Here is a 9,885-nt window from a genome sequence, read left to right as displayed (position 1 = left end):
GTTCTGTTGTTCTGTTACAGACTATTGTGCTGTTGTTCTGTTACAGACTAACTACAGTATAATGAATGAATATTCACACCTTAAATAACTACAGTATAATGAATGAATATTCACACCTTAAATAACTACAGTATAATGAATGAATATTCACACCTTAAATAACTACAGTATAATGAATGAATATTCACACCTTAAATAACTACAGTATAACGAATGAATATTCACACCTTAAATAACTACAGTATAACGAATGAATATTCACACCTTAAATAACTACAGTATAATCCCCCTTTTTTAGACTTTTGGCTCTATTTTCATCCCTTTTATCCCTAAACAACTTTTTCATTTTTTTCATTTTTGAAAAACATTTTTGAATCGTGAAAATAGCCAATCTACAAGCTCACAACGTGTCAATGTAGATCGGCTATTTTAACATTTAACATAAAAAAAAAACTTAAAATCAGTAAATTTAAAAAAAAAAAGAAAAGGCGTGCATGCGTTTCTGAACAGTGTTTTCCTTCTATTGTTGTTCTCTCTGCTCGGCGCTCACGTTACAACACATCAATAATCCACGCTGGCGGCTCACATTCACTGCTTGGGTTTCAACAGGCAGCTGTGTGTGTGTGTGTGTGTGTGTATGTTTGTGTGCGTGCGTGCGCAGGAGGAAGGCCCCTGGCTGCTGCAGACCAGAACTAGATAAAGTGCCCCTCGGGGGACAGGTCTCCACCAGGGCAGGTCAGGTTGTGGCCTCCTGGTGGCGCTATAATAGGACAGGTCTCCACCAGGGCAGGTCAGGTTGTGGCCTCCTGGTGGCGCTATAATAGGACAGGTCTCCACCAGGGCAGGTCAGGTTGTGGCCTCCTGGTGGCGCTATAATAGGACAGGTCTCCACCAGGGCAGGTCAGGTTGTGGCCTCCTGGTGGCGCTATAATAGGACAGGTCTCCACCAGGGCAGGTCAGGTTGTGGCCTCCTGGTGGCGCTATAATAGGACAGGTCTCCACCAGGGCAGGTCAGGTTGTGGCCTCCTGGTGGCGCTATAATAGGACAGGTCTCCACCAGGGCAGGTCAGGTTGTGGCCTCCTGGTGGCGCTATAATAGAACAGGTCTCCACCAGGGCAGGTCAGGTTGTGGCCTCCTGGTGGCGCTATAATAGGACAGGTCTCCACCAGGGCAGGTCAGGTTGTGGCCTCCTGGTGGCGCTATAATAGGACAGGTCTCCACCAGGGCAGGTCAGGTCGTGGCCTCCTGGTGGTGCTATAATAGGACAGGTCTCCACCAGGGCAGGTCAGGTCGTGGCCTCCTGGTGGCGCTATAATAGGACAGGTCTCCACCAGGGCAGGTCAGGTCGTGGCCTCCTGGTGGCGCTATAATAGGACAGGTCTCCACCAGGGCAGGTCAGGTTGTGGCCTCCTGGTGGCGCTATAATAGGACAGGTCTCCACCAGGGCAGGTCAGGTTGTGGCCTCCTGGTGGCGCTATAGCTAATAGGCCAATGTGAAAAGGGTGCCATTTGTTCTTACGCCTTAAATGGCAATTGGATGATTTTGAGGCATTTTCTTCCAAAAATGTGTTTTTCAAAAATCCACCTGTTGGTGGCGCTATAACAGGCCAATGTGAAAAGGGTGGGATATATTCCTCGGCCTAGTAGCAACGTCTGTGAAGGATTTCAAGATTTCACGCTGCGTTCATGATTTGAGGCTTTTTGTTCACAACGTGCCAATCCTGCAGACTTTGAAAGCATATGTTAGCCAATTAGGATGGAATCTGAAATATCGGACAGATCCTTCTTGAGCACATGACTATAGAGATATAGTGTGTATTGTAACGATTTGTAATAGCAAAAAATATGTTTTACAAAAGTCGGCCACCTGGTGGCGCTATAACAGGCCGTTCAGGAAAATTTGGGGCAGAGGGTTTTGTTGGCATCCAGAGAGTGTACAAAATGTGGCATGGATCGGGCCAACGGCATGCCGGAGATTAGCACGCGATTAGATTAGCACGCGATTGGCACTTTTAATGTCGTTGTAGTTGTTACAATGACAATAAAGATCTATCTCTAACGGACCTTTTATGCCCATATATGGAGTTCTTTGTCAGGCATGCCCAAATATGGAGTCTGGCCCGGGCAGAGGCCTTTTGTGGCGGTTCTGTGGCGGGCACTGCACTCCCTGTGGGGGTGTGGAACGACACCGGCACTGCCCTCCCTGTGGGGGTGTGGAACGACACCGGGCACTGCCCTCCCTGTGGGGGTGTGGAACGACACCGGGCACTGCCCTCCCTGTGGGGGTGTGGAACGACACCGGGCACTGCACTCCCTGTGGGGGTGTGGAACGACACCGGGCACTGCACTCCCTGTGGGGGTGTGGAACGACACCGGGCACTGCCCTCCCTGTGGGGGTGTGGAACGACACCGGGCACTGCACTCCCTGTGGGGGTGTGGAACGACACCGGGCACTGCCCTCCCTGTGGGGGTGTGGAACGACACCGGGCACTGCACTCCCCGTGGGGGTGTGGAACGACTCGGCACCGGGCACTGCACTCCCTGTGTGTGGAACGACACCGGGCACATGGTTCTACAGTGTACAGTATGATAGGATGGTTCTGTATACAAGTGTACAGTATGATAGGATGGTTCTAAAGTGTACAGTATGATAGGATGGTTCTACAGTGTACAGTATGATAGGATGGTTCTACAGTGTACAGTATGATAGGATGGTTCTACTGCTGAGTAGGGGTCTAACAATATAGTAACTGCATCGAAAAATCGATTTTAATTTCCAGAATCAAAGTATATCGAAATGAAAACAGCAACATTGACTGTATCGTATCGTTTTGCAATGGAAATAATCGATTGTATCAATACTACATTGTTGTGCGTGGTATTCAGCACACTTTAAAAGAAAAATTAAAAAGAGGGGTTTAATTACTTAATTTAAATAATGTCAATGTATTTTAAATAATTACTGTACTGTACTGTAAAGATGCGCTCTCTTCTAGAACAGCTGTGAGAGCTCGTTTTCCACAAAGTGTGCAGTATGTGATTTGTGATTTCAGACGTTTCGATTATTGGGATCAACTCAACCATTGACTCTGACGCCAAATCAACAAAGCTGCCCAGCCAGAAAGGGAGAAGAGGAACTCCTGTCTCCTCCCTCCTGAAGCGATAGCAAGACTTCAGAACGTCTCACCGTGGGTTTGTTGGGCTTCCTCCTCACGGAGGACACAGGCTGGGGCGCTAACCCATACTGCTCACCCTGGAGGACACAGGCTGGGGCGCTAACCCACACTGCTCACCCCCTCACGGAGGACACAGGCTGGGGCGCTAACCCACACTGCTCACCCCCTCACGGAGGACACAGGCTGGGGCGCTAACCCACACTGCTCACCCTGGAGGACACAGGCTGGGGCGCTAACCCACACTGCTCACCCCCTCACGGAGGACACAGGCTGGGGCGCTAACCCACACTGCTCACCTCCTCTTAGAACACACTTGTGTGAAGTATTTGGTCAGACTTGGGAGCTCAACCTGCTCGGTTTGTTTTGAGTTTGTGCAGACCTAGACCTAGAATGCCTGTGATCATTTAATTAACTTACGTACATTTTCACATACAGAGCCATAGAACGGTCGTACTTACTTTCATGTCGGACGTAAACTTGGCGGCCTAAATGTGATAAATGCTCCGTTTGTACTCACCCATTAAATTGGCAGGTGCCTTGCGATAGGTGCTGGGTAATTAATCACAACACCTGCCAATTGTGTGACCCAAACGTTTGTGTTTCCCTGGTCAATTGGTGATGACGTCTGCGGTAAACAGGACGTATTCGTAAAATCAGTTCATCGATCATTCCGCCCCCCCTCGCCCGGAGAGAAAGTCGTCCGTGTGCATCTCTTGAAAAAGTGGAGATAATTGACTAAATACACGTTTTGTGCCAGAACTTTCACATGGATATAAAACTAGAGGACCATATTTCACTCCACGTCTTTGGAATTATTTAATGGGTGAGTACAAACGGAGCATTTATCACATTTAGGCCGCCCATAATTCAATTCAACCAGGAACGGTAGGAAGGGATCTATGCCTATGATACATGAAAATGTACGTAAGTTAATTAAATGATCACAGGCATTCTAGGTCTAGTGCAGACCGAGTGTTTTGGTGAGTTTAAAAACAATCCATTGATTCATTGCACTAAACTTTGCGATTTAACTTTTACATGGAAACGTTTTGTATTATTTCATGACAAAGAGTATATTGTGTATGTTTTTGATGATAAAATGTTGGTTTGTTCATGGTAAAGCATGAGTATACACTTAAGGGTAACACTTGCAGATAAGGGTCATGAAATAATGATTAACTCATGATTAACTAATACATTAGTTAAGCATTAGTTAATCATTATTTCATCATGAATTAATGATGACTTCATCATGAATTAACTGTAGTTAGTTAATCATGATTCATGGCATTCATGATTTCATTTATAGATCAGATTTTTTCGCCCAAATCTATGCCCACGATGAGTGCTCAAAGGCGGGTAGGTTTAGTCAGCAGACGGTCTCTCTGGAGGTCCTTCCTGGTTGTCCCCAAGGGTATTTTTTCTCAATTCTATGCCCACGATGAGTGCTCAGAGGTGGGTAGGGGTCCCTGGTGTTTTATGGATCATTTTTGGACTCACCCATTTTGCCCAAATCTATACCCAGGATGAGTGCTCATAGACGGGTAGGGTTAGTGAGCAGACTCGGCCTCTCTGGAGGTAATTTTTCTCAATTCTATGCCCACGATGAGTGCTCAAAAGTGGGTAGGGGTCTGTCCGAAGCTCTCCCTGCATGGTGCTTTATGGATCATTTTTGGACTCCCCCATTTTGCCCAAATCTATACCCAGGATGAGTGCTCAAAGGTGGGTACCCCTACCCACCTAAACCACCTGGTGTTTTATGGATCATTTTTGGACTCCCCCATTTTGCCCAAATCTATACCCAGGATGAGTGCTCATAGACGGGTAGGGTTAGTGAGCAGACTCGGTCTCTCTGGAGGTAATTTTTCTCAATTCTATGCTCACGATGAGTGCTCAAAGGTGGGTAGGGGTCTGTCCGGAGCTCTCCCTGGTGCTTTATGGATCATTTTTGGACTCCCCCATTTTGCCCAAATCTATACCCAGGATGAGTGCTCATAGGTGGGTAGCGGTTAGTGAGCAGACTCTGTCTCTCTGGAGGTATTTTTCTCAATTCTATGCCCACGATGAGTGCTCAAATGTGGGTAGGGGTCTCTCCGGAGCTCTCCCTGGTAGTTTATGGGTCATTTCTGGACATTATCATCATCATGAACTAGCTGTAGTTAATAGTTAGTTAATGGATATTTGCACCCCAAAGTAAAGTGACAACATTTTCATCATGAACTAGCTGTAGTTAATAGTTAGTTAATGGATATTTGTACCCCAAAGTAAAGTGACAACATTTTCATCATTAACTAATCATGAACTAGCTGTAGTTAATGGATATTTGCACCCCAAAGTAAAGTGACAACATTTTCATCATGAACTAGCTGTAGTTAATAGTTAGTTAATGGATATTTGCACCCCAAAGTAAAGTGACAACATTTTCATCATGAACTAGCTGTAGTTAATAGTTAGTTAATGGATATTTGTACCCCAAAGTAAAGTGACAACATTTTCATCATTAACTAATCATGAACTAGCTGTAGTTAAGGTTATTTGTACCCCAAAGTAAAGTGACAACATTTTCATCATGAACTAATCATGAACTCTTGATTAACTAATCATGAAGTAATCATGAACTGGAAATTTGGACACAAAGTCACATCAATATAAATAATAGTGAAATGCAATACTAACAATACAATACAATCTGAATCCAAAATTACAATTACAAGCCACCTTCAATATTGCCATTTTTTATTTACAGCCACACCCTCACCCCACACAGAAAACTAAAAACAAAATGTGATGTATATCAATAACAAAGTGTTAAATGGCCACTTATTACCAAATAGACAGCAGTAATATGAAAAATAACAAACAAAAAGAAAAGCCGGCAAAAATATGAAAACCCTTAGTTCCGTTGTCATTGGGGCTCTTTCATCTGAATTGTGACATTGTTCGATTGGTCTTTTTCCTACCACACAAACCGTGAGGGAGGGGAATCAATGTTGCACCATCAGTGTCCAGACTTGGATCCGTTAGCTTGCCATCCAATATGCACTGGGAATTTATCTGGGGAATTGTTGGGTATGGAGAATGTGGAGCCTCACATGGACCTGGGCTCCTCAGTGGATGGGAAGGGAAGCGCTGTCCTCTTCTCCATGTGCTCCAGGGGATGAAGATGGGGATCACCCAATCTAAAAAAAAAACTGACCTATGGTAGATCGGACAAGATCCAATAGCATGTTATTCACACAGTGTAAAATGTTTTTAAATCCCCATGAATTAGTAAAAATTAACACCTTTTTAACTTGCATTAATTAGCTTAATCATTTTCTTTTTATAGTAATCATTAAGTAATGAATGGTAATCAAATACATTGAAAACCATTCAAAATAATTCAAAGTACTTATTTTCTTTTACAATGTTTCAAATATTCACTATATTCAATGAACTGTTCCTTTTCCACAAAAATACTATGAAATGCTCCTTTAAGTATCACAATGCAATGAGTTAAATTGCATAAAGTGCACATTCAATCGCTTTACAGGGTGTTTTGTGCAGTAACTGAGGTATTCATGACTCAAATGTGCTTAGTATCTCTCCCTGGCTAGCATCAGGTGAGAGATGCACTAAAAATGTACATTCAATCACCATAACCCAAAATACTCATGTACAGGCATAAGTGTTTCAAAATGTAAAACACCATTTAAGATAACCATCTTTGTTCTACATTGTCTCACTCACCACTGATCAATGAATGAATGGGCTCAGACTGCAATGTCACCTGTACTACTGGCTGCTCAGTGATTTGCAATACTCGCTCTCACACTGCTCTGCAAAGTTCAAAATGACACAATATACAAATCAGGAGTTGTCTAACAACATTAAGAATGTGGATGATTTGAATTGGAAGATTATTTTTTAGTCTTACCAAGTGGATTGCAAAGATTGTTCCTCTGTGTGTGTTTACAACAACACATGAAGAACCAGCCATGTGTTCAATTGAACAGGAAAGGGGAGTTTTCCTGCTTAAATACTGACAGGAAGTGGAATCACTGGTAGGCTGGACATAAACGCTTACAGGCTCACTGATTGGCCACTTAGGTTAGCAATCACAGAGCCAGGTAATTTTAACCCTTTGCAAAAACGTGTTAGACATCTTGTTTGTTTGTTTGTTTGTTTTCCCTTTCATGTATATAGCTTCTTGGCATTTTAATCAGACTTGTAGAGCAACATTTTAGATATATTGTATATAACTTAAATGCATTCATTCACTGTAAAAAAAAATCACTGAAATGAACGTATGTATCCTATTAACTATTTTTTAATTCAGCCTACCCAGGCTTGAAAGCAGGCAGCCAATTTACAAGTGTTAAAAACGATCTAAAATGCTTTTGAAATAACACACATTTAAGTTCTAAAATGTTGCTCCACAAGTCTGTTTAAAATACAAAACAAGCTATTTACATGAAAGAGAAAAAATGCAAAACAAACAGGGTGTCTAACAGGTATTAAAGGATTAAAATTACCTGGCTCTGTGATTGCCAGTGGCCAATCAGTGAGCCTGTAAGCATTTGTGTCCAGCCTACCAGTGATTCTACTTCCTGTTAGTATTTAAGCAGGAAAACGTCCTTTTCCTGTTCAATTGAACACATGGCTGGTTCTTCATGTGCTGTTGTAAACAAACACAGAGAGACAATCTTTTGCAATCTGCCTGGTAAGACTAAAACATAATCTTCCAATTCAAATCATTCACATTCTTAATGTTGTTAGGCAACTCCTGATTTGTGTATTGTGTCATTTTGAACTTTGCAGAGCAGTGTGAGAGTGTTGCAAATCACTGAGCAGCCAGGTGACATTGCAGTCTCAGCATTCATGAAGTGGTGAGTGAGACAATGTAGAACAAAGATGGTTATCTTAAATGGTGTTTAGCCACAATACATCCCGCCAATGATTTATTGTTACATTTAAGTATTTAAGTTTAACTTTGAAAGACAGTTTGTTACTGAAGGAATACAATATGCATGTACATGAGAATTGTGGGTTATAGTGACTGAAGGTACATTTTAAGGGTACATACTAAGCACATTTGCGTCATAAATACCCCCTAGTTACTGCACAAAACACCCTGTAAACCTTTTGAATGTGCACTTTATGCAATTTAACTCATTACATTGTGATACTTGAAGGAGCATTTCATACTATTTTTATTTTTGTGGAAAAGGAACAGTTCATTGAATATTAAACATTGTAAAAGAAAATAAGTGTTTTGAATTATTTTGAAAGGTTTTCAATGTATTTTAAATACATGATTACTATAAAAAGAACATGATTAAGCTAATTAATGCAAGTTAAAAAGGTGTTCATTTATGCTAATTCATGGGGTTTTGGATCTTGTGTGATCTATCATAGGTCAGGTTTTTTAGATCCCATCCCCATCCCTTGGAGCATCTCACGTGGAGAAGAGGACAGCGCTTCCCTTCCCATCCATCGAGGAGCCAAGGTGCATGTGAGGCTCCACTGTCTCCATACCCAACGATTCCCCAGATAGATTCCCAGTGCATACTGGGTGGCGAGATCCATGGTTTGTGTGGTAGGACAAAGACCAATCGAACACTGTCACAGTTCAGATAAAAGAGCCCCAACGAGAACAAAAACAAACTTTGGGAACTAAGGGTTTTCATATTTTTTCCGGCTTTTCTTTTTGTTTGTTATTTTTCATATTACTGTTGTAGTCATTTTTCTATGTCTATTTGGTAATAAGTGGCCATGTAACAATTACTATTCATTGTTGACTGTTATATTTATAAGAGCCAGGTCATTTTGTTTCATAGTTGTGTCAAACCATATTGGATAAGCAATGATCTTAACAAGTACTTTAGTTTTATAGTTGAGAGGAAAAATTGTGCTGCTGATTTGGATAAGCACTGTTGTTGGCTTTGTTAAAGGCCTTGCCTTGGCGGGCAGCAGGTGGGCCAGATGTGTGGATGCCAGTCCATTGGCGTTTGCGCCAGGGCTGTATCTAGCTCACCCGCTGTTGGCCCAGTTGGCTGGTGTCGGCCTGCCCCTCGGCCTGTGTCCTCTGCCTACTTCCTTGCTTTTGTTTTGTTCTTTTGTATTTTACATTTGTATTTTGTATAATACTTTATTTATTTTGTGGTATATTTTTGTTAGTTTTTAGTTTCTGTGTGGGGGGAGAGAGTGTGTGTGTGGGTGTGGGGGGGGTTACTGTAAATAAAAAAATGGCAAAAATTGGCAATATTGAAGGTGGCTTGTAATTGTACATTTGGATTCAGATTGTAATGTATTGTTAGTATTGTATTGTTTTGCATTCACTATTATTTATATTGATGTGACTTTGTGTCCATATATCCAGTTCATGATGAATTCATGAATAGTTAATCATGAGTTCATGATTAGTTCATGATGAAAATGTTGTCACTTTACTTTGGGGTGCAAATAACCATTAACTAACTGTTAACTACAGCTAGTTCATGATGAAAATGTTGTCACTTTACTTTGCAAATATCAATTAACTAATGATAGTTAATCATTAATAGATTCCAAATCTCTAGTAAGTAAGTACAATGTAATGGTAGTTCATGATGAAAATGTTGCCACTTTACTTTGGGGTGCAAATATCAATTAACTAACTATTAACTAATGATAGTTAATCATTAATAGAGTGCAACTCTCTAGTAAGTAAGTAAAATGTATTGGTAG

The 9,885-nt window shown here is 41.8% G+C and overlaps 1 long non-coding RNA gene across 1 annotated transcript; it reads left to right on the top strand.

Annotated features, from left to right (window-relative positions):
* Positions 1-7,818: 7,818 nt before the first annotated feature.
* On the top strand, positions 7,819-8,850 carry LOC306918192. Its single transcript, XR_013789297.1, has 3 exons — positions 7,819-7,879; positions 7,978-8,045; positions 8,575-8,850. It is a non-coding gene; the product is annotated as an uncharacterized lncRNA (long non-coding RNA).
* Positions 8,851-9,885: the final 1,035 nt, after the last annotated feature.

Source organism: Electrona antarctica (assembly GCF_951216825.1).
Source record: "Electrona antarctica genome assembly, contig: scaffold_148, whole genome shotgun sequence".
NCBI classification, from domain to species: Eukaryota; Metazoa; Chordata; class Actinopteri; order Myctophiformes; family Myctophidae; genus Electrona; species Electrona antarctica.
This window is presented reverse-complemented; position numbering and strand designations above follow the sequence as displayed.